This window comes from Pantherophis guttatus, chromosome 2 (genome assembly GCF_059756535.1).
Source record: "Pantherophis guttatus breed Tessera chromosome 2, ASM5975653v1, whole genome shotgun sequence".
In the NCBI taxonomy this organism is placed as follows: domain Eukaryota; kingdom Metazoa; phylum Chordata; class Lepidosauria; order Squamata; family Colubridae; genus Pantherophis; species Pantherophis guttatus.
The window spans coordinates 274,951,963-274,970,867 of record NC_142064.1 but is presented as its reverse complement, the minus strand read 5'-3'; positions in this window follow the sequence as shown (position 1 = coordinate 274,970,867).

Sequence of the window (18,905 nt, the reverse complement as noted above, 5' to 3'; positions counted from 1 at the left end):
TAATCTTCAAACCTTTTATGATTAATTTGATGATGAACATATTGGGGAAGGGGGGAAGTTGGCATGTCAGCTAACAATTTTTTAAATAAGGTGGTTAGTTAATTCTCTGGTCCCTATCATTCCATAAGACATATACTGTATTATTATCAAGTGTAGGTGAGATAAATCCATTGGGATTCTTTTCATGAATCTGGGATTTGTGCACCATTGAAAATATCATTCTTTTGGCTGATATCGTGTATGGAATGTCAGGTTCCCATCACTACTGCCCCTTAGTTTTGATGGGACACAAAGCTTTTCTTCACCTTCACAGGTGTATAGCAAAAGTGCCCAAAGCAATGAAGATGGTGTCATGAGAGGATATAGCTGCTTTAATCCTTGCTTCCTCTCTTCTGAGCATCCCAATCTCCAGCCTTGATGCCACCATGGTGAGAAGCAGCTCTTGAATTCCATAGAGAAGATACAGTTGCATCTATTCCTCCCACACCACCACTACCACCACACTCACATTACCATATAGAAAAACACACACAAACCTGTGAGACTTTGTAGGAGCCACCTAATGTTGACATCTGGGTGGAGATGTCCCTTCTAGCTGCATCAAGAAGAGCCAAAAGGTTATCCCTCCTTCCACAGCTGTAGTTGGGAACATTGGCTTCTCCAGTAGACAGCATGTCGAGCAAGGCATCTGAAGTGTCAAGTGTGTTAAAATATGTGTCATGGATATTGTAGCCCAATGTGAGATTGTGGAGAAGTTGGGGATTCCTGTTGACCACTTCAAAGTTGAAAATGAAGCCTGGAATTTTTGATGCACCATAAGCTAAAGTACTGTAAAAAAGTGTTCATGTCATTACCACCAGAAACAATAGAAACACCAAAATAGTTTCTCCCTCCTCCCACCAATATAATCCCCATTGTCTCCATAAGCCTACTCAGTCAATACTGATATCAAATCAGGCACTAGATAGTTACCCCTCATCATTTAGTATTTATGAATGTTGAGAAGATGGGATTGAGATAGTCCTCACCAGGGTTAAAAATCACAAATAAACCATTAATTACCGAAGTACTAATTTTCATCTGCCCAGTAACCAGGGATCAACATCATTCAATCATTAAAGTAGAACCATCACCAAAAGAAGGGGTTGTTTTATAAGTGACACAGAAAAGCAACTCTAAAAACAAGTAATTCTGTATTATTATAAAGATAAGGAATTGATTACCAATGAGCAGTTTAAAATATAAGAAAATGGGCTATGCCAGTATTCAAATGATCAATTTAGGATTGGTTAAGGAGAGGAAATGACCTGAACTTCTTTCAAGTATTTTTTGTTCCATCTTTGGATTTCTACATAATAACACATGGAAATTGAACCAATTCAAGAAGTTAGATCAGTTCTGTAACAGATGAGTAAGTGAAATATGAAAAGAAGACAGAATTACAAAGAGAGGGAATGCAGCTACATCAAAAAGAATGACTTACGATTGAGACTGATGATATGGAGCCATGTTGAAAGACAACATTATATCTGATAATTTTGTTGCACTGACAACTATACTAATGAGATGATCTCCTGGCCTGTAGTAGCTCCACGGTTTTTTTTCACCTTGGTTCTTGAAATACAGGAGGCACTTCATTCTAAGCTTCCCAGCGACCGGCTGGGGCACCAGCAGCACCAGCAGAAGCAGAAGGTCCATTATTCATGGGCCAAATTTATTAATCAATTTCTTTCCTGTTATAAATAAAAACAAAAAGAGCTAGAAGAATTCAAAGCACTCTCCCAAGATAGAAATGCAGTGGCTTTCTTGATTCAAAAAGAGAGAAACGAAGATTCCTCTGTAAAGGAGAAAGTAAATTGAAGAGCCTGTCTCAGAACTTGTGTCCAAAGAGGCATTTATCCTTTTCTGATAAAAGATTCCTTCCTTGTTCTTTCAGTCTGATGTTTACATCAAAGGCAGCCACTGGAGAAGTAGCAGACATTGTCTCAAACACCCAGGTGGTAATAATGACAGGGAGAAGCAATTTGTCCTCTGGGGTTTCTGAACTTCTTCCAGAACTCCATTAAAAACCAAATTGTTCTGTCTTATCAATAGGTTATAGTCACTCTTCCCCAAAGTTGCTATAACAGTGATGGTAAACCTTTTTGGCAACAAGTGCTAAAAACGTCATGCAGAAACATCGCGTACGAACAAGCGTGCTCGTCAGGGCTGTGCTCCGGCAAAGCCAAATTTCCGGGTTGTAGCATGCATGCGTGCCCGGTGATCAGTTGGCTGGTGTGCATGCACAGGCTGGTTTTCAGCACTGCCGCACACATGAAGGGATCATGCTCCAGAAAAGCTGAACTTCCGGGTTCTGGCACACATGCGCACCCGACAATCAGCTGGCCGGCTCACATGCCCACACTGGTTTTCGGCACTGCCACACATGTGAAGGACAGCTGATCATTGTACATGAATACGCAGCAGAAACCTGGAAGACAAACAGGCAAGGCTGCATGTGCCGGGCGACATGGCTTCACGTGCCACTTTGGGCACATGTGCCATAAGTTTACCATCACGGCCGTATAACTTCTTGTTGTGGAGGTTAATAAATCAATGAACTGTGAATGTTTATCTCTATGAAATTCTACTTAAACAAATGAGCCTCTGAAGCAGTTAACAGTAAATGTTTTTATTTACATAATAAAAACAAAACAATATCTATTCAATTAATAAACAGCACTTAGTTACTTTGATAAATTATCCTGTCAGCTATATATCTTTATCTATATCTATTCGCTCTAAGCGATGTTATATCTGACTATTCTTCCTCAGAAGAAATAGTATTATAAACCACCAGAACTGTTCTTCTAACAGACTTCCAAACTGCTCACAGTTGTCTAGCGGAAGATCCTAGAAGACAATACAATACTAGACAGAAGAGCAAACTGAAGAGTAAACTGAAGAGCAAACTGAAGAGCAAGGGTTTCTGTTAAGAATCTCCTTTTATACTGCTAACTGTGACAGTTAGGGGAGGGCCCGGGAGATTCAAACATATTAGCTGCCCTCTGATTGGCTAATGTATCTGTCCATTCCAAAAGCCATTAATAGGCACAGCTATAGACACATAATTTTTCTCTAACACTTCTACTTCCTCAACCATTTCACCTCAATTAATAAGGATTAAGTCCAGTGTAGCTGTCCCTCTAGTTTCCTTGTTTACCTTTTGAATGATAAAGTTGATCTCACACTCCCTGCAGAGTTTGTTTCCCAGTTGATGTCAGGGTGGTTAATGTTCCCCATTACTATAGTGGTTTGTTTCCTGCACACCTCAGCTAACTTATTAGGAAAGAGTTCATCTATTTCCTTCAGCTGGTTGGGTGGCCTGAAGTACACACCAATAGCAAAGTCATTTCTTTTTCCTGTAATATTAACCCAAATACTTCCAAGAAGGCTTTCATCCCTAGTATTGTGTATTTCTATGGAAGTGTAATAATTCCTTACAGAGGATGCAACCTCCCCCCCCCTCCAACTCTATTGCTGAGTCTGTTTCTTTTGAACAATTGATATCCTTCTAGTTCTGCGCTCCAATCATGGGTTTTATCCCACCATCAACTTTTGTAAATCAGAGGTCTAGGCTTTTGCTCTGTTTCATTATGTCTCCAAGATGTCTCTAAGATGTCTCTCTCGACTTCGTAGAGAACTTTATTTTTATACATTATTACACAAGCAGACAAAAGGTAGCACAGTAACAGTATTCTGATTGGATAGAAGTTATTCACCCCCCCCTCTCAAGTTGCCATCTTCTCTAGATCTTCCACATCCCAGCCAATAATGAGGTAATGAAGTAAGCAGGAAAGACCCACAGAGCACAAGCCGGCAGTGTGCTGCTACAGCCTGGCACCGTGACCCTTGACCCACTGACCTAAAATCAACCCGTGCTGTGTTTCTGGCACTGATGCATCCTTAACCATTTCTCCACAGGCAGAATAGGATGGTAATTTACTAAAGGGGACAGGCAAAGCAGATACCATATTTTTCGGTGTATAAGACACACCTTTTTACCCCCAAAAAGGGGGTGAAAATCTGGGTGCATCTGATACGCCCAATGTAGCCTCGCCCACCTGCCGGCCCCCACCCTTCGGCCATTTTCGGCCAGTTCCAGGCGACAGGGATCTAGGTTGGGGCACAGCCTGAGGAACAACCCTCCCTCTTCGGGACGGTCGGGGGGGGGAATCTGCCCAGCAGCTTCGGGGAACAAGGCGGGTGCCACGATTTGCGGCTGGTCACCCCTCTGGCCATGCTGACTTCACTCCCCAGCAATGTGAGGAGCCGCCGCTGCCTAATCCCTCTCTGCGCCCAGGAGCCAAGCCGAGCTGAATGGGAGCCCCTAAAGGGAAACGTTCCTCCTTTCCAGCCATTGCTGCCCGGATTCCCCAATGCAATTCTCAAGAGCCGCGCTTCAGGTGGCAGCCAGTTCCCCTGCAATGTGCAGTGGGGAACTGGGAAGTGCTTTGGATTCTGGGAGGAGATTGTAGCGCTGCCGCCCGAAAGTGTTTTTCTGCACATTGCAGAGCCGCGCGCTCCCGTCCTCCTTCTCAGCAGACTCAACTTCTCTTTCCTCCTGGCCAGATCTTGCGCCTGAAACACGGTACACTTTTTCTTGTCTCTGCACACCCCATGTTTGGAATCGGGAAATTGATCGTGGGTCTGCCGCCTGCCACTTTTTAAAATATTTTTTTTTTTTTGCTTTTCTTGAATTTCCTAGTGATTTGTATTTTCAGGTGGGCAAAGAAGCCCCTTTGCAACAGTAAAAGTATTTTATTTACAAAGTTGGGGACATTCTCTTCCAAACACACTATTTATTTCAAGCAAAATCGTTGGCCCACTTAGGTATGGAGAGCAACTGGGAGCATTTTCTAGGTGTGGCCCATTGGAACATGTTGAAAGTTGAAATTTCTCTGTCTCACATTTCTTCATTTCTTCTTGTTGTAAGTTGCTCCCTTGTATTGAGATCTGGCCTCAGCATGATTATGTAGCACTTGGGGATGAAGATGCAGCCAAGCAACCCAGCACTAGAGGACAAAATGGAGAAGACCTGCACAGCCACCATATATTTCCCTTTGGTGCTTAGGTAGGTGGGTACAAAACTCACCCAGACACTGCAGAAGACCAGCATGCTGAAGGTGATCAACTTGGCTTCATTGAAGGCCCCAGGAAGATTCCTGGCCAGGAAAGCCACTGTGAAGCAGATAGCAGCCAGGAAGCCCATGTAGCTGAGGGTGATATAGAACATGACAATGGACCCTTCATTGCATTGCAAATTTATTGTTCCAAACAGAGAGTGGAGGTCAGAGTCAGGGAATGGGGGAGAAACTCCAAGCCAAATGCAGCAAATAATAATTTGGACAGAAGAACAAGAAAGGATGATGGAGTTGGCCAAACTCTTCCCCAAACATCTCTTCACTTGGTTTCCTGGTTTTGTGGCCAAGAAAGCCAGCACCACCGTGATTGTTTTCGCCAAGAGAGAAGAAATGGCAACTGAGAAAGTGATGCTGAAGAATGTTTGCTGGAGAAGGCAGGTGGCTTTCTTTGGTTGACCAAGGAAGAGAAAAGGAGACAAGAAGCAAAGCAGGAGGGAGACCAGGAGGATGTAAGAAAGGTCCCGGTTGTTGGCTTTGACAATGGGAGTTTCTCGGTATTTAATGAATATAATTAAAACAAGGCCTGTGATTAGGAACAAAACTAGGGCAAAAGACACCAGGATGATGCCCAGATATTCTTTATATAACAGGAAGGATATAACTTTGGGGATACATTGAATTCGGTCCTCATTTGGATATTTATCATCCGGACATTTGATACATTTTTCCATATCTGAGAAAATAAAAAAGCAACATTTCCTCAACATTCTGTCCTTTTAAATTTCAAGAAATACATTCTTGGAACAACAGCTGATAGCATGAGCATTTTCAAAGAATCATTTGTTAATATTTGAAATAGAAAAAAATCTGAAAAATATAATTATATCTCTGTCATTCTCTATCTATCTATCTATCTATCTATCTATCTATCTATCTATCTATCTCATCTCTATCATCTATTTCTCATATATCTATCATCTATCTATCTATCTATCTATCTATCTTCTAGCTGTCTGTCTGTCTATCTATCTATCTATCTATCTATCTATCTATCTATCTATCTATCATCTATCTAGCTATCTATCTATCTATCTACTATTGCCTATGAAATATGCAGAAACTTCATAGGAAACTACAATATTAGAGGTTAATAATGAATGACTTAATTTTTCTAGACAGGCTTCCTGAGCCCTCCTGGATGGCACTTCTTAATATAATGGACTCAGTTTGCGTAACTTATGAACTCTAGTAAACTGGCAGAGAAAGCTAGGAGAAATGGCATTTTGGCAGAATGAGGTATCTCCGTAACCGTCTACAGCACCTCATTGTGGACCACTAATACCTCCCCATATAGGCCCCCATAGAATACATTTGAATAAACTTTCCAATAATTATCCTCAGACAATTCCTCATGTTTCAAAGAAATCCAATCTTCCTAGAAGTCAAATGTAGATGGAAATTCCAAACTAAAAAGCAGAAGAGATATTTTATCTGGCAGTAGTAAAGGTTGCCCGATCTGCCACACTATCTTATCTCTTCCTAGCCCCAGGTCATTTTGCTAGTCTTCCCAGGTTTAATCTGTTTTTGAACATGTATTTTCATGAAAATGCTCTGAATGAATCCACTTCCATAAGATCTATCCTTTTCTTTTGTGTCACCCACCTTCCTTATTGGAGATGGTCCTCTCTGGACAAGGAATGCAGTCATAGCAGCAGACTGGCTCTCCTTCTCGAGCCCGCTTGACAAATCCAGGATGACAATTTTCCACACATTTGGACTGAGGCAAAGGCTAAGGAGAAAGACAAAGGAATGCCAAAGAAAATGCATTAGGTCTAACCATCTATAGAATATAAAAATAAACATGAACATTAACAAAATAGTCTCTGGCATAACTTTGACAGAATAACAGCATAACAGAATATCAGATTGGAAGGGACCTTGGAGGTCTTCTAGTCCAACCCCCTGCTCAAGCAGGAGACTCTATACCATTTCAGACAAGTGGCTGCCCAGGCTCTTCTGTTTCGAAATTTCTCCTTAGCTGTAAGTTGCTTTTCTTCTTGATTAGTTTCCATCCATTGTTTCTTCTCTGCCTTCTGGTGCTTTGGAAAATAGGTTGACCTCCTCTTCTTTGTGGCAGCCCCTCAAATATTGAAACACTATCATGTCGCCCCTACTTCTTCTTTTTCACTTGTCTAGATATACCCAATTCCTGCAACTGCTCTTCATATGTTTTAGTCTCTAGCCCTCTAATAAACTGTGTTGCTCTTCTCTACACTCTTTCTAGAGTCTCAACATATTTTTTACATCGTGGCAACCAAACCTGGATGCAATATTTGGAGTGTGGTCTTACCATAACCTTATAAAGCGGTATTAATAGTTCATGTGATCTTGAGTCTATCCCTCTGTTGATGCAATCTAGGATTTCATTGGCTTTTGGGGTTTGCTGTTGTACGCTGCTGGATAATATTTAATTGATTGTCCACTAGGTCTCCAAGATCCCAGTATTCCTAGTTACTGCTATTGAGCCAGGTTTCACCTAATCTGTACCTGTACATTTGGTTTTTCTTGCTTAAGTGTAAAACCTTTCTTTTCTCTACATTGAATTTCAGTTTGTTAGATAGGGCTCAGTGTTCAAGTCTCTCAAGATCCTTCTTGGACTTGACTCTATCTTCCGTATAGATTGGTTATTCCTGCCAGTTTAGCATCATACGTAAATCTGATGGAGTTCCCCTTCTATTCCCTCATTTAAAACATTTTTGAAATTGTTGAAAAGTACTTGGCCTAAAACAGAACCTTTTGGTACCCCACTGCTTACTTCCCTCCATGTAGGTGAAGTTTCATTAAGTACAGTTTGCCAACCAGTTACAAATCCATTTGATGATGATACTGTCTATCCTTTCATATTTTTATCTTACCAAGAAGTAAGACAAAGGTTGTTGTTGTTTTTTTGCTTTAATTTATATGCCGCCCTTCTCCAGAGACTCAGGGCGGCTTACAATGCGTTAAGCAATAGCCTTCATACTTTTGTATATTTATACAAAGTCAGTTTATTGCCCTCACAATCTGGGTCCTCATTTCACCTACCTTTGAAAGGATGGAAGGCTGAGTCAACCTTGAGCCTGGTGAGATTTGAACTTGCAGTAATTGCAAGCAGCAGTTGTTAATAACAGTGCTTTAGTCCACTGTACTACACTGTAGTACAGTGTACTACTGTAGTACACTGTAGTACAGTGTACTACAGGCTCTCTAGTGGTTTACTTTGTCAAATTCCTTACTGAAATCTAGATACACTATATCCAAAGCATTTTGCTGATGCACTGATTTTGTCACTTTGTCAAAAAATGCAAAATATTTGTCTGGCATGATCTGTTTTGACAAACCCATGTTGGCTTCCAGTTATAACTTTGTAGATCTGTTGCTTGATTATCTTTTCCAGGATCTTCCCTGATATTGATGTCAGGCTGATTGGTCTATAATTTCCTTGATCTGTTCCATTGAGGGCTACACATTAAATACGATTTGTCATTTAGTTACAAATCCATCTGGTGATGATGCTGTCTATTCCACATTTTCCCAGCTTGCCAAGAAGTAGGTTTGCACGGGATTGCCCAGCAGTGGGAATGGATGTGGAGAAGGGGGCAGCAGCAGCCATTAGCTTTGAGGGGAGAGTGCCACACAGAAATGGGAGCACACAGAAATGCTCACCCTCTTCTCCCTCTCCATTCCCGCTGCTGGGCAATCTTGTGTGAAGAAGGGGGCTAACAGAGAGGGGAGAGTGTGAGGTTACTGCTTCTGGGACAAGAGGACCCAGGAAGCATCTGACTCTGGCTCACTTGGTTTCTCTTCCTCTCACAGCCAGCTTTCCCAGTCTAGCTTGATGCAGGCTTCCTCCCCAGGCCCCCACCTTTCACCCCCGACAGCCAGACAAAGCTAGGCAAAAAGCCAGCTCTCACCCAGCTTCACTGACACCGGCTTGGGAAGGGCAATGTGAGCTGTGCTGCCGCTTGCATCAAGCTAGACTGGAGAGGGAGAGAGCACGAGCAAGCCAGTGGTGCTTCCCTCCAGCCTTCGCCCAAAGCCCCGCATCGCTCAGGAGGCTGAAGTTGGAATTTCTGCTCTCCCTCCAACCTGCGCATACCTTGGCAACAGGACTGTTTCTCTCTGCCCTCTTTTCCTGCTTTGTCTGCTGGATCGGCACAGGGGGACGAACCTAGCTTTGCTGCGCATTGCAGCTAGGAATCTCAAAGCCAAGAATGGATGTTTGTCTTGTAGCCAGCCCGGGTGCTAGATCGGCCCCCTGCAAACTCTGTCTCTCAAGGAGCCTGGCCAAACTTTTGCACGCCATTCACTGAGGTGGAGGGTGGAGTGGAGCTAAATAGATGTCCAAGCTAAGTGCCTGAAGAAGCCCAGCTGGCTGACGGGGAGGCGGGGCATCCCAACACATGCAGCTCTGCAGGAAAAGAAACTGTTTTTTTTTTCCTGAGCTGAGACACTGCAGAGTCACATTGTGGCTCCTCGACGTAATCAGCTTCAGGAGGAGGACGGTACCCCATCTCCCCCATTGTGAAGCATGCGAGTGAAAAAGTTCACTCAATCAATTCGAACTTCGTGAGATCTTTTTCTTTCGTGAGAAGTTGGAATTGATTGAATGAAACGCGATGGAGAAACGTGATTGGAGTTGGGCTGGGGTGACTGCGTGCATGCCCACAGAAAGGGATCTGCATGCCATGTCTGACAAGTGTGCCATAGGTTTGCCATCACGTTTCTATAGGATATACAAAAGGGCCATGACATGTGTCCTAAAAATTCATCACCCAGCATCCTATTTTGGACACTTCAGAATCAGCGTAGAACAGTGTCCCAAAGATGCTTTTTCAAGAGGCAACTGGACATTTTGGTTTTTCTTTGAAGATGTTTCACTTCTCATCCAAGAAGTTTCTTCAGCTGAAACGTCTTCAGAGAAAAACCAGAAAGTCCAGTTGTCTCCTGAAAAAGCACCTTTGGTACAACCATGACCTGGATGACTAAGAATCTCCATAAACGCTTAGAACAGTGCTTCATATTTTAGCATGTAAAGGAAACTTTGTTCAATAGTACTGATGCATTTCAAACAGTCTAAGAAAAATGTGATATTTCTACTCCACATTCAATGCTCAGTGGTCACCCACTTTGTTGATTAGGCTAGGCCAACTTGAAATAGGTCCCCATGCTTTCAGAAATAGAGAAAGGACACCAATGTTTTCCCACCTTGCTGTTCAAGCTTATCCATGACAGAGTATCATTATTGACAATAAATCTTTGCCTTGCAAAACTCCCCAGTTGCTTGTCGATGGGATACAACCTGGGAAGAAGCACCCAGCTTATGACATTCAGATCTGCTGCTACATCTCCATTTTGGTCCAAGTACAATTTCCGATGGGAAAAGTTGCAAAACTCATTCTTCTCCAGAAATGGATGGAACTAGAATAGAAACATCCAGGGATTTTAAAAGCAGAAAACTTGGTTACTTATCCCAGGTGGTCTTTTCACGTTTGACTCTTTCTTCTACAGTTGTCTAACTTATAAATATTGTGAGTTGGGAGAACAGGTGTTACTACTATCTTCAAAAGTAAAAAGAAAAAAGGCTCAGATAAATTGGCCAATCATATATTGAAAAAAATATATATTGAAGAATATAAGCCCTTTTTTGGCCTCCCAAACACCCCACACATTGCATTTTTGTCCTCCCCAGCCTCCAGGAGCATTCTGCAGGCCTCCCAAACCCCAAACCCTCTGTGTGTTTCATTTTCGTGAAAAACGGGCCTGTTTCTGCGGGATGCACAGAGGTTTGGGAGGCCTGCAAAGTGCTTCTGCAGGCCAGTTTTTTCCTCTTGTTTACCTCTTCGAAATCTTGGTGCGTCTTATACTCTGGTGCATCTTATTGTCTGAAAAATACGGTATTCTCTGAGTGATTAGGTTGGCCAAGCTAACCTTTTGTAGTTCAAGGAGGTTGAGAAGGTTATTCTCCCTCTTTGGAGTTTCATGATAGCAAGAGCACTAGCAAGAGTACTTATATACTGCTTCATAGTGCTTACGGCCCTCTGTAAGCGATTTACAGAATCAGCATATTGCCCTCAACAATCAGGGTCCTCATTTTACTGACCTCTGAAGGAGAGAAGGCTGAGTCAACCTTGAGCCAGTCAGGATCGAACTGCTGGCAGTCGGCAGAATTAGCCTGCAATACTGCATTCTAACCACTGTGCCACCACGGCTCTACATACCTGCCATGGCTGCAGCCTTGAAACCCCCAACTTCTCTTTGCCCTTCTTGCTTCTCCTCCTGGATCTGGAAGAATATGCAGCTTTCAAGGCATAGGCTAGAGTCTTAATGAGACTGTGCAAATGGAGGTGAAAAGAGACCCATAGCCTTCTCCTCTCCTGTATAGGCTTCAATGGTGCTTTTTGGGTGCATGTCTTCCGATGTTTGACAGAAAAGATGTGTTTTGAAAAAGAACAATGAAAACACCGATCTTCCAATTTCACATAGAGTTTAGTCCCAAGGGCATCATCTTCTGGCCTTCTTTTTTTCTGAAAAGCAAAGCTCCAAATACTATGGGCGTATTTGTATAGATCCTCCCTTTTCAATACCAAATACTCAATGGCTCCCATGATCCAGATTTTTCCTTCAATAGGTCCTGGCATACCTTGAAATTTAAACTGGAAAATACGAATTCTGTCCCAAATGTTAATATTTTCTATGTAGTTCACAAAGACATTGACTTGTCTCCACTTAGACACATCATTACCGAGAGGTGCTGTATATCCATTCGCTGAGAATCGTCGTGATATAACAACACAAATTCCATTCCTGACAAGCACAGGAGTAAAAGTCCTCATGAAATTCTCTCCCTCATCTGTGTCTGAAGTAATGAGACCAATCAGGGTCCATCTGAAATGGAGGAGAATTTGGACAATTGCTGGATATGTGATCCCCTTTTTGGGGAGTATCCGGTGGAAAAAAGGGAATTGACTTTTATCATGTAGAACTTCTGAAACAATTGCATCACTGATCTGAAAAAGCAATAAAGAGTACTATGTTACATTTGGAGTCAGATCATGTCCAAAGTACTAGATTTTAATAAACCCAACTTGCTACTCGTGAACATATTAGAATACTTTATAATAGATTATCCTTAATTACTCATTAAACCATATCAAAAATCAGGATATAAAGTACAGAACATTAACAAGTTAATTAACTTAATTTAATTAACAAATTAAAATTAACAAGTACATAAAAAAAACACCAAGTTAAAAAGAATAAGTTTAAAGAATGCAAATCATATTTCTGTATCACTCCTCCGATTTACCACAATCAGACCCACATATGCTGATCTCGACTAAACTGTTTTATTCAAATAAATATTTCTATTATATGTTGTTCTTTGAATTCTCACCACAGAGTAAACATATTTTCAATACAAGGATCACAACAGGCCATTGGTCTATTGTGAGGTTCAAGATACCTCTCTCTTCCTTATACAATTGACATTGGAATAATAGAAATGTTATTTCTTCTATCTCTGGAGCTCTGCATGTTCAGTATAAAGGATTTGCTTGTATCTTCCATAACTAGACATGGTATCCAACTGATCAAATCTTGCTCAAGTAAATATTGCCCTAACATGTATGTGCATGTCTACATTGAAATTCTTTGTAATTTGAAAGGTCCATCTGCATCTCTTCATCCATTTTAATGTGCTAATCTTACTGAAGATGGCCATATCTTTCTCTGTTTTGATATCCCGGATTCTTTTTGCAGCATTTATTTAGCTTGTCCTCCAGTTGTGCAAAAGACAGGGACACCAAAGGTCCTGACACAATTTGTCAGATGTACAATCCAAGAGGTGTCTAATTAAAATTTTGTTTGTTTCAAATGACAGAATGTTGGGATTGTCTCATTTTTCATGTGAGAAAACGTTTCATCACCAAACTAGATAATTTCATCAGTGCTAGTAGGGAATGGGGTTTGCTCTCATTTTATATTTTGCTGGCTTGCCCTGTCAGTAGGGTGGAAGTGCTCTTCATGGTTTTTTTCATTGGACATTACTTAGACAAGCACAAACACACTGCAGAAACCCTGAAGATCACAAAAAGGAAACAAGTCATGGGTACAGCATCTTCCAATGAAGTGAACATCCACACAACTTCATCAAAAAATTTCTGAACCATCAACCTAATATAGCACAACCAACACAAGCTGTGAAAAGGGTTACACTGCCATACATCAAAAGCATCTCAGAAACCACCAACAAAGTATTTCAACCACATTGCATCACTGCAGCACACAAACCAACTAAAGCCCTCCAAAACATCCTAAGTAAGCCAAAAGATCCAGCAGCCCCAGAAGAAAAAAACAGGAGTCATCTACAAATACAGTGTTAGTATTGCAACTAGGTAGGACAAACTGGCAGAAGACTAGCAGAGCGCATCCATGAATACCAACTAGCAGTCGGAATACCAACTAGCAGTCATGTCGGAAGACATGCTAAAAACTCCTTAATTTCACAACAAATGGATAGGCCATGTCCATGATAATACCATTTTCACAGAATAAAAAATTGTGTTACAATAAGTAATCTAGCTCCTTAGGCATGTGTACTTCATTAGTCCTGGTAAGTGATTAATGCCTAGACTGAATAAAAATGGCACAAGTATGCATCCTTCTCTTAAAAGGTAAAGGTTCCCCTCGCACATATGTGCTAGTCGTTCCTGACTCTAGGGGGCGGTGCTCATCTCTGTTTCAAAGCCGAAGAGCCAGTGCTGTCCGAAGATGTCTCTGTGGTCATGTGGCCGGCATGACTAAATGCCAAAGGTGTAGAGAATGCTGTTACCTTCCCAACAAAGGTGGCCCCTGTTTTTCTACTTGCATTTTTTATGCGCTTTCGAACTGCTAGGTTGGCAAAAGCTGGGACAAGTAACAGGAGCTCACCCCATTACGTGGCACTAGGGATTCGAACTGCTGAACTGCCAACCTTTCGATCGACAATCTCAGTGTCTTAGCCACTGACCCACCACGTCCCATAGAGCCTTCTCTTACCCCTTGGTAAATATTAATCCTTCTTCACATGCCTCCACTGAGCCCAAACTGCACTCTCAAAAAAATGCTTGTGGTCAGGGTTTTGATCAGTGCCAACAGTCTGAGTTCTTTTTTAAGGCCAATCAATTTCCTCCAAAATATTTCTCTCTTTATTGTGTCAAATGCTTCACTAAGGTCTACAAAGCAGCAAACCATTGTTTCTCCTAACTGACATATTTTGTAATTAGATGATTCAAGTCAAAACATTTGTCAATAGTGAATCAACTCTACCTAAAGCCTGAATGTTGTTCTGCAAGGACTGCACTATTCATCTACCCACTCTCAAGTCTCCTTACGAGAAAGTTGGCATGAATTTTTGTCACAACATCTATAAGAATAATGGGTCAGTAATTCCAAGGTTCCTTTTTATTTCTTTTATTTAAATGGGAAATAGCATTGCCATCTTCCACCCAACTCAATGAGGTAGATATTACTTATATCTGTCAATGAACCTGCCAATAGAAGGCCTCATCAGACAGGATTTGTTTTTTAATAGTTCAGCCAGTGAAAATTCCTCTCCTGGAGCTCCATTTATCAACAGGTCTTCTAGGATGAATTTGACCATGAACATAGTTGATTGAAAAATTGTTGACCTGTTGGTTATTGTGCTTGTAATTTTTTTTTTTTTAAAAAGGTGGATAACGCTCTGGTCCCAACAAGTCCGTAAGTGATGTATATTTTATCAAGTCCAGGTAAGTTAATCTTTGAGATTCTTTTCATGAATCATGGATTTGTTCACCATGAAAAATATTTTCCCTCACAACTGCACCTTCCTTTTCTTACAGAAGACTCTTTGATTGGACACAAAACTTCTCCTCACCTTCATAAGAACGCAGTAGTAGCTCCCAAAACAATGAGGATTGTATCATAAGAGGATATGTCTGCTTTTCCCCACCCTTCCCCACAGAGTACCCCAATCCAAAGTCATGACAGAAAGCCATTGTGAAAAGCAGTTTTTGAATTCCGTAGGCAAAATATGGTTGGATCTATCACTCACCCACAACCTCCCCACTCACTTTACTAACTGGAGAAACACAAACACAAGCACAAACCTGTGGGACTTTGTAGGGGCCTACTAATGTTGACATCTGGATGGAGGTTTCCCTTTTAGCTGCATCAACAACAGCCAAAAGGTTTTCCTTCCTTCCACAGCTGTAGTTGGGAACATTGGCTTGTCCGGTAGAGAGGATGTCCAGCAAGGCTTCTGAAGTGCCAAGAGTGCTGACATAGTTGTCATGCAGGTTGTAGCCAAGTGTGAGATTGGGCAGGAGCTGGGGATTCATGTTTACTGTTTGAATGGCAAAAGCCAGGATTAGTAGTTTAAAATAAAGTCCTGCACTGTAAAAAAACAAAACAAAACAATGTTCGTGTTGTTACCATCATCATCAACAGAAACAACAAAAAATATTATTTTTTCAATGTAATCCTTTTTGTTTCCATACATCTACTGTGTCTTAAGCCAACACAGATCCAAAGCCAAAGACAAACGATAGCCACCCATCAGCATCTAATTTTTATGAGCATTGGAGATAGTCTTCCAACATGGTTAAGAATCACAAATACACTGTTATTTCTACCAGTTCTAACTTTCATCTCCCCAGAAACCTGTATTCAGAAATATTCAATTATTAAAGTAGAACCACCGTGAAATGAAGAGGATGTTTCGTAAGTGAACCAGAAAAGCCACTGTAAAAAGAAATCATCCTTTATTCCTCTAAGAATCAGGTACTGAATACCAAGGAGTAGTTATTTAAATATGGAAATAGGCTGGACAGAGGCATCTCACAGCCCTCTCAATCACTATTTTCAACCGAACTCAGTATCCCAGTGATGAATACAGTATTTGAAGGGAAAGCATAACTAATCTGGACTTGTTTCAGGTTTTATTTGCCATATGTGTTGACTTCGAATCTATTCCACAAATGAAGACAAAGTAGGAAAGCCATGAAAATCAAAACGATTCAAGAAATTAGACAGGTCCTGCAATATAAGAGTAAGTGAAATAAAGAGTGTTAGAGCTGCAAATGGAGGAGGGCATGCAACTCCATCACACTGAATAACTTACGAGCGAGACTGACTAGAAGGAGCCACGTTGAAAGGCAACTTTCGAGGTAAGGACGTTGTTTCAGTGGAGACCGTGGCAATGAGATGATCTCCTGGCCTGTAAAAGTTCCATGTTTTTTCCCCATCTTGGATCTCAAAATTTAATGGGCATTTCATTCTAAGCTTCTCAGAGACCGCCTGAGTCACCAGTAGCATCAGAAGCAGAAGATCCATCATTTATAGGATTGAATCAATCCCTTTCCCGTTTCTAAATAAGAACAAGAAGAATTAGGAGAATGTAAAATGGAAATGTCACTGGCTTTCCTGATTCAGGCAGAGACAAACCAATCTTCGTGTGGAAAGGAGAGAAAGGTACACTCAAGTGTTCAATCTCTGCCTATCCCAAAACTTTTGCTGTACAGAGAGTGAACTGTGGCATTTATCCTTTTCTGAGAAAAGATTCCTTTCTTGTTACTTTGGTCTGATGTCAACATCAAAGGTAGTCACTACAGCAGAAGATGCCTCAAAGGTCAGGATGGTAATAATTACAGTGAGGAACAACTTCTCCTCCGGGGATCCTGAAGTTCTTCTAAGACTCCATGTGCAGAGGGTCAGCTGGAGAGTGAAAAATCACAAATACACCCCTGAGGGTATTTTGGTCCTTTCTTTACTTTACTTTACTTTTATTTGATTTATATACTGCCCTACTCCCGAAGGACTCAGGGCAGTGAACAGCCAACAATAAAATACATACATACAAAATTTAAAAAGCAGAAATAAAATCGAATTAAATAGTTTGGCCCAGACAGATTAAAAAACCCCAATCAATTTAAAACAAATTAAACTTTGAATATTAACAATATTAAAAAATATTAAAAATTTAAAAAGAGGGAGAAAGTTAGGCCAGGCCCACCTGGTGGAATAAAAAGGTCTTAAGAGCGCGGAGGAAGGTGCGCAGATCCGGGATCCTCCGTATCTCCAGGGGGAGCCTGTTCCAGATAATAGGTGCCCACACAGAGAAGGCTCTCCCCCTGGGGGCCGCCAGTCGACATTGTTTGGCCGACAGCACCCGGAGGAGCCCCTCTCTATGACCGGCCGGTGGGAGGCTATTGGTGGTAGTAGACGGTCCCGCAAGTACCCAGGTCCTAAGCCATGGAGCGCTTTAAAGGTGGTGTCAATACATGTCCAGAAATGGAGGAAAATCATTCAACATTTCTGCTGTCCTTCATCATGGTGTCTTTTCTCCAGAGACTGATGAAAAAGGTCACCCAGAGCGTGGATTTTGGTTACACTCTATGTTGATGACACAAATCTATTCCTGACTGTCTTCTAATTCAAATATCTTTGAACCCTCCCTAACCTTGTTTAGCTTAGCGCATTGTAAGCCGCCCTGAGTCTCCAGAGAAGGGCGGCATATAAATCAAATTAAAAAAAACAACAAACGTTAAGAGTAGGGCCTTTTGTGATTTTATTTTCCATTAGACCTCCATTTTTCAATCCTAAATTGGAGATGATTTTAAATTTCCTTCTGCCTGAAGTGAAATTTCATTTCCCATCAGTTCTAGAAATGTCAATTGTTCGATAAGAGCCAATATCAGGCAGAACATTGACAACCTATGTATCTAGGGATAAAGTCATAGAGCGGATGGAAGCTTTTATTTTTCTTAATCTTGACCCTTTCTGTGTTGTCCTATCACATTGATGTAAACTAGGGGTAAAATCCAGCAGGTTCTGACAGGTTCTGGAGCACCAGTAGCGGAAATTTTGAGTAGTCCAGAGAACTGGCAAACACCACCTCTGGCTAGCCTCAGAGTGGAGTGGGAATGGAGAATTTGCAATATGCTTCCCCCAGGAGTGGGGAGGGAATGGGGATTTTGCAGTATCCTTCCCCCTGGAGTGGGGTGGGAATGGAGAATTTACAGTATCCTTCCCCTGCCATGCCCACCAAGCCACACCCACAGAACCGGTAGTAAAAAAAAAAATGAATTTCACCACTGACGTAAGCCACTAAGTATCTTTATATTTTGAAGTTTCTTATTGATCAAATAAAGACTGGGTTTGTGAGGTTGGCAGATGAGATGGTGGCAGTGCCCATAGCATGGTGGGTGATGTAACCTGATTTCTTGCTGCACCCAACCAGAAACTGATTTGGGGGAAACCTAGTGGTCCCCCTTCATTTTCTGTGGACACAGTTGGTGGAGTGGGGCACCTTTGGCCTTCCCATCTCTGAGGTTGTCTGTTAAACCCTGCCCAAATATTGCCAAATGGTTGGTAGATGTTGTTGGGAGTCCCTATATTCCTGAGTGTATCTAATTGGATAATGTTTCTTATCCAGAGGGGGAATATTGATATGTACATCTTGGCCAGTAAATGTTAACTCGAGGTTTGAGTGAAAGGCAGGAGCTGAAGGAATAGGTAGGGCTATCCTGATAGAGACACATAGAAGTTGGCCATAATTTGTGACAACTGATCTGCTACTCAAAGGTTGTCCCATTGTATGGCCCTAGGCTTCTAGTCTCAGTGCCTGGCTACCAGATCCTTGGTGGCTCTAGGTTTTGACTGTTGCTTTTGAATGCCAGGTTGATGTATAATGGGTCTCATCCCTGATGTTAGCTGCCATAT